Below are 6,769 nucleotides of genomic sequence, written 5' to 3'. Positions count from 1 at the left end.
CTATTCTAAAAGACAATTTGGAAAAGGCACAAGCAGCACAGTCACATTATTATAACCGTAACACCACCATCAGGCAATTTGTCCTGGGTGTTCATGTAATGGTACTCATCCCGACATCACATTCTAAATTATTAGCCCATTGGCATGGGCCCTATGAAATCAAGGAAAGGAAAGGACTCGCCGATTATTTGGTTAAACAACCCAATCGTTGACCGAGTGAACGCATATATCATATTAATTTGCTGAAGCCGTGGAAGGATAGGGATCTTGATCCTTCCTCCAGTCAGCCTCTTTCTCTTTTTTTGTCTCAACCTCACCTTAATTTTGGTCCCGATTTGACGTCGGAACAAAGACAAGATCTCAAACAGGCTATCTTGTCTGTGCCCAAAGTTGTGGACGAAATACCTGGATGTACTGCGCTGGATGTTCATGACATCATTGCTGACCCTGGAGTGATTGTCAGAGAGAAGCCCTATAGGCTCCCGGAAGCAAAGAAAGCCGAAGTAGAGTTGGAAATTAGACGAATACTAAAATTAGGGGTTATTGAAGAAAGCTATAGCCCTTGGTCTAGTCCAATTGTCTTAGTTTCTAAGCCAGATGGGTCATGGAGGTTTTGCAATGACTTCTGTCGACTTAATCAGGTCTCTAAGTTTGATGTGTATCCCATGCCGTGAGTGGATGATTTACTCGATCAGCTGGGGAACTCTCAATTCCTAACTACTCTTGACATGATGAAAGGGTATTGGCAAATTCCCTCAACGGACTCCGCTAAGGAAAAAAATGCCTTTAGTACTCCAAGTGGACTTTGGCATAATAGGGTCCTTCCTTTTGGTTTGCACGAGGCACCAGCTACTTTCCAACGTCTGGTAGATCCACTGCTACGGCCCCACAATTCCTTTAGTGCCACCTACCTAGATGATGTGATCATTTATATATACATGGAAGGATCATATAGTGCAGGTTAAAAAGGTACTCTCCACACTAGCATCGGCAGGGCTCCATATTAATCCAAAGAAATGTTTCTTTGGATTACGCAAAGCCAAATATTTGGGCTACTTAGTTGGTGGAGGTGTTTTTAAACCACAATGTAATAAAATTGATGCCATCATTAATTGGCCCCGTCCGATAAATAAGAGGCAAGTTCAAGCATTTTTGGGTTTGGCTGGTTACTTTCGCCGTTTTGTACCCCATTTCTCCGAAATTGCTCCGCCCTTCTCTAATTTGACAAAGAAATGGGCACCTGTGAAAGTGGTATGGGATGATTCGGCTAATAAAGTGTTTAGTGACTTTAAGTTGGTCCTTACTTCAGCACCTATTTTGAAATCTCCTAATTTTTCTGTTTCTTTCATCCTCCAGACTGACGCATCGGCCACAGGATTGGATGCCGTGCTGAGCCAATGCATCGATGGTGCTGAACACCCTGTTATGTACCTCAGCCGGAAACTGCTGGATCGGGAGATCAAGTATGCTGCAGTGGAGCGGGAGGCCTTGGCGATTAAGTGGGCTATAACATCCTTAAGGTACTATCTATTGGGGTGGGAATTTACTCTGGTGATGGATCATGCCGCTTTGCAGTGGATTTCCGTTCATCGGGAGTCAAATCCTCACGTCACTAGGTGGCTTTTGGATCTGCAACCTTATCATTTTAGTATTATTTATCGTAGGGGTTCCTTGCAGGACAACGCGGATGCTCTCTCCCGTATCCACGTCGTCTTGGTGCAGAACTCCCGACCCGATGGGTCTGGGCTGGGGGGCGGGGGGGGGGTCATGTCATACACGTGCGATTAGGAGGCAGTCAAAAAGCCTAAAGGTGAGTGAACTATCGAGAGATATGGAGTGGTCACGTGGTACTTACCTGAATCTCTTCTCTCCACAGAAAGCCAGAAGGAATTTAATTTCCTCCACTTCAGGGTATACAAAATGGCCAATGCAACGTCACTTCCGTCCATCACCAATGACATCACTTCTGGCCATCACCAATGACATCACTTCCGGCTCATCCTAATGACGTTGGTTCCGGTTTCTGTCTGACGTCACTTCATGCCAACCATTTCCTGTTTCCCATAATTCTACCGGCCCTGGTATCAGAACAAGTCTCTTGTGGTTCCATAGAAATATGGGCAGAAGAAATGTTGTTCTCTTAGCGATCTCCTCTTTAGGAGGTGTGGCTTTATCGTTTGTGCCTTCTCCCTTATTCATATGCAGAATGGATGGATGCAAATGAGAGCATATTTGGCATTTATTCTTTTCTTCACAGTCTTTACTAAGATCTTCTTGTTTAACGCACTTAAAGCATAAGCCTTTCGATTTCAAAAAGTCAATTTTACTTTCATAAGTTAATTTCTGAATTGCACTGCATTCGTTAAGATTGTGATTTTCATTACAAAAAAGCCAGAGCTTACCGCTTGTACTTCCAGCCGTCTCCACCTTTTTAACTGAGGTATCTGTATCCACTATTTCGTCAGCAGCAGAAAAGTTTGTAGAGAAACTGCTTTCTCCCAGGACGCCATTCAAAGGATGCTTCTCTTGATTGGTCTTGTCCTTTTCCTTCTTGAAGGTATGGCTTTGTAGAGCTGAACTGTAAATGGGATCCAAAGCTGATGTTATCTGTTCATCCAGAAAGTTCACTGGATCGACGAGAAGGGCTTGTATGCTCTCCGTACTTTCAATATTCTGAACTTTGCATTGCCACGGTGCTAGTTGGTCTTGAGGTTTGGAGACTATAGTTCGAAGGTTATCATTACTTTCAAATTGTTGTCCACTTTGCAAGTTGGGCATAATGTTCGTACATACGCCAGGAAAGATTACATAATCGCTCAGACCTTCTCCTTTCCGTAACTGGTTTCCATAAAGACTTTCGAGCTGCATTCTGGCTTTTTGGTAAACTTCTAACAGTGACAAGCATTTACAGTTTTTAACAATCTCGTGAGGTGAAATTTTTAGTATACTGTGCCAATAAGTCCAATTTATCTCGCAGATTCCGTATCACCTCCTCAATATGTCGGTCAAATGCTCTAATAAAATCCTCATATTTCAATTGATCACCATCAAATATTGGAATTTTTCTGTATGACACATAAGGCACTTGAGTCTTATTTTGTTGTTCTTTCAGTTGATCATGACACTGTTCATAATACGGTTGTTGAAGAGGTGCTGGTGCTTTATTTTGTTGATCGTAAAGCAGTTGCTGAGGATTGTTTTTATTTTCGTTGTTACATAAAAAGTCACGAATACTTGCATCTTGTGGCTTTTCTTTTCTCACATCTGGTTTCTGAGAAACATTATTAGGATTTGGTTTATCTGGACTTCGATTGTGTCTTTTAAGAGCTCTTAATTTTGCTTTGGATTCTGCTATAGCTGCTTCCAACATCAATTGATCTTTTTTAGCCTTCAGATGTGCTACTTTAAGTTCTCTTTCTCTTTAAGTTCTCAATTTTAATGTTTTACACATTTTATTATGTTGTTTCCTTATGCTAAAATTATTTGCATCAATTTTTCTCACTTCACGCAACACTCAGTATCTTGGAATGAAAGCAGAAACAGTACTTTAGATATTTTTGCAAAATGTAATAAAAATAATGAAGTGAAATCCCAAGTCAACAGAAGTATTCAGACGCTGTGCGATGACACTAGAAATCAGACTCAGGTGCACCCCATTTTATTTATCATCAGTTAGATGTTTGGACACCTTGTTTGGAGTCCACCTGTGCTGAATTCATTTGATTTGACTGATTATGAAAGGAAGACACCGATCTATAAAAGGTCCCACAGATCTGTGCTGGTGTCTAGAAGGTTGTCAGTTCAAAGTCTGCGTGAAGTTTTCCAAAAATACACCTGAAGGACTCTTAGACTGTAGAAAACAAGAATATCTGGTACCAAGTTTAGCATCATGTCTGGAGGAAACCAAGCACCACTCATCAACTTCTGAATACCGAAGTATAGTGGTGTATAGTGGTCAATATGATAAGAAATGATTATATAAACTGTGATTTTTTAACTATCCGCGACTCGACTTGATTTGGCCAAATTGGGTTGAGTCTGCGTTATTGTTTTATTGCAATAAAGCTACATACTCTGTTTGCCTATTCTATGACTCCTAATAGCCTCCTTTTCAGGTAAAGCCTCGACAATTTCGCTTTGACAAGTGCTCCTCACAAGTCATGCTAGATTACCGGAAGCCATTCTGGGTCCAGAATAAAAGGAGTCCGCTGACTTACCTTGAGGATTCAGAGCTGGGAGTCAGAGAACTGGAATTTCATTATTTGAATGATTATTGACTGTGCTTTATTGTTCAAGGTGCTTGGAGGATGAAAAATCCATTATTTGAAGCTGTGATTGTGTTGGGCATATAATTATGTACACATCCAAAACTTTTACTTTCAAAATTATTTTTCATCCCAGTCCTTGGAAAAAATTAATTTGCCTCCAGACATAGAGAAAGCTTACATTTTGTACACTGGATTGGGTGAAATCAATATGCGGAGAATACAAAGTTCCAAACTGGGTTGGTTAACAACGACTGCCACCAGTACTGTTAGCCAGCAGGGTGCTGGCAGAAATTGGGATACTGTTGGCTGAAGAAGAAGAGGGGGGAGAAGTATCCGGAGGCAGGAGGAGATGAGGAAAGTAAAGAGAGTGGAACTGAGGGTAGGAACTTTGAATGCTGGCAGTATGACTGGTAAGGGGAGATATGATGGAGAGAAGGAAGGTTGATATATTGTGCGTGCAAGAGATCAAATGGAAGGAGAGTAAGGCCAGGTTAATTTGAGGTGGTTTCAAATTGAACTATCATAGTGTGCATGGGAGGAGAAATGGGGTAGGAGTTATTCTGAAGGAACAATATGTCAAGAGTGCTTTGGAGGTGAAAAGAGGGTCAGGCGGAGTAATGATTATATAGCTGGAAATTGGAGGTGTGATGATGAAAGTTGTTAGTGCATATGTACCGCAAGTTAGATGTGCAATGGGTGAGAAAGAAAATTTTTGGAGTGAGTTGGATGAAGTGATGTAGTGTGCCCAAAGGAGAGAAAGTGGTAATTAGAGCGGATTTCAATGGGCATGTTGGTGAAGAGAACAGTGGAGACGAGTAGGTAATGGGTAGATATGGTGTCAAGGAGAGGAATGATGAAGGTCAGAGGATAGTGGATTTTGCCAAATGGATGGACATGGCTGCGGTGAATGTATAATTTAAAAAGAGGGAGGAACAAAGGGTTACATACAAGAGTGGATGAAGATGCACACAGGTAGATTACATCCTATGCAGAAGAGTTGATCTGAAGGAGGCTGAAGACCGCAAAGTGGTGGCAAGGGAAAGTATAGTTAAGCAGCATAGGATTGTGGTTTGTAGGATGACGCTGGAGATCAAGAAAAGGAGGAAAGTGAGGGCAGAGCCAAGGATCAAATGGTGGGTTGAAAAAGGAAGTCTGCAAGGTTGAGTATAGGAAGGAGGTGAGACAGGCACTGGGTGGCAGTGAAGAGTTACCAGACAGCTGGGAAACTACAGCAGATGTAGTGAGGGTGAAAGCAAGAAGGGTGCTTGGCATGACATCTGGAAAAAGGAAGGTGGAAAATGAAACCTGGTGGTGGAATGAGGAAATACAGGAGAGTATACAGAGGAAGAGGATGACAAAGAAGAAGTGGGATAGTCAGAGAGATGCAGAAAGTAGACAAGAGTACAAGGAAATGAGGTGCAAGGTGAAGAGAGAGGCAGTGAAGGCCAAAGAAAAGGCATATGATGTCTTGTATGAGAGGTTAGACACTAAAGAGGGAGAAAAGGACCAGTGGGCTACAGAGGGACCGAGCTAGGAAAGATGTGCAGAAGGTTAGGGTGATAAAGGATAAAGATGGAAACGTACTCTCAAGCAAGGAGAATGTGTTGAGCAGATGGAAAGAGTTCTTTGAGAGGCTGATAAACGAAGAGAACAAGAGAGAGAAGAGGTTGGATGATGTGTAGATAGTAAATCAGGAAGTGCAACAGATTAGCAAGGAGTAAGCAAGGACAGCTATGAAGAGGATGAAAAATGGAAAAGCCATTGGTCCAAATGACATACCTGTGCAAGTTTGGAGGTGTTTAGGAGAGATGGCAGTGCTGTTTTTAACCAGATTCTTTAATTGAATCTTGGAAAGTGAGAGAATGCCTAAGGAGTGGAGAAGAAGTGTACTGGTGCCGATATGTAAGAATAAGGAAGATGTGCAGGACTGCCATAATTACAGGGGAATAAAATGAATGAGCCACAGCATGAAGTTATGGGAAACAGTAGTGGAAGCTAGGTTATGAATTGAGGTGATGATTAGTGAGCAGCAGTATGGTTTCATGCCAAGAAAGAGCACCACAGATGCAATGTTTGCTCTGAGGATGTTGATGAGAAGTTTAGAGAAGGCCAGAAGGAGTTGCATTGCGTCTTTGTGGACCTGGAGAAAGCATATGACAAGGTGCCTCAAGAGGCCCTTTCTTACTGTATTTGCAATGGTGATGGACAGGTTGACAGACGAGATTAGACTGTGGACTATGATGCTTGCTGATTACATTGTGATCAGTACTGATAGTAGGGAGCAGGTTGACCCTGGAGAGGTGGAGATATGCTCTAGAGAGGAGGGGAATGAAGGTCAATAGGAACAAGACAGAATACCTGTGTGTAAATGAGAGGGAGTTAAGTGGAATGGTGAGGATGCAGGGAGTAGAGTTGGCGAAGGTGGATGAGTTTAAATAATTGGGATCAACAGTACAGAGTAATGGATTTTCTGGAAGACAGGTGAAAAAGAGAGTGCAGGC

The sequence above is a fragment of the Polypterus senegalus genome, chromosome 3 (genome assembly GCF_016835505.1).
Source record: "Polypterus senegalus isolate Bchr_013 chromosome 3, ASM1683550v1, whole genome shotgun sequence".
Classification (NCBI taxonomy): domain Eukaryota; kingdom Metazoa; phylum Chordata; class Cladistia; order Polypteriformes; family Polypteridae; genus Polypterus; species Polypterus senegalus.
This window is presented reverse-complemented; position numbering follows the sequence as displayed.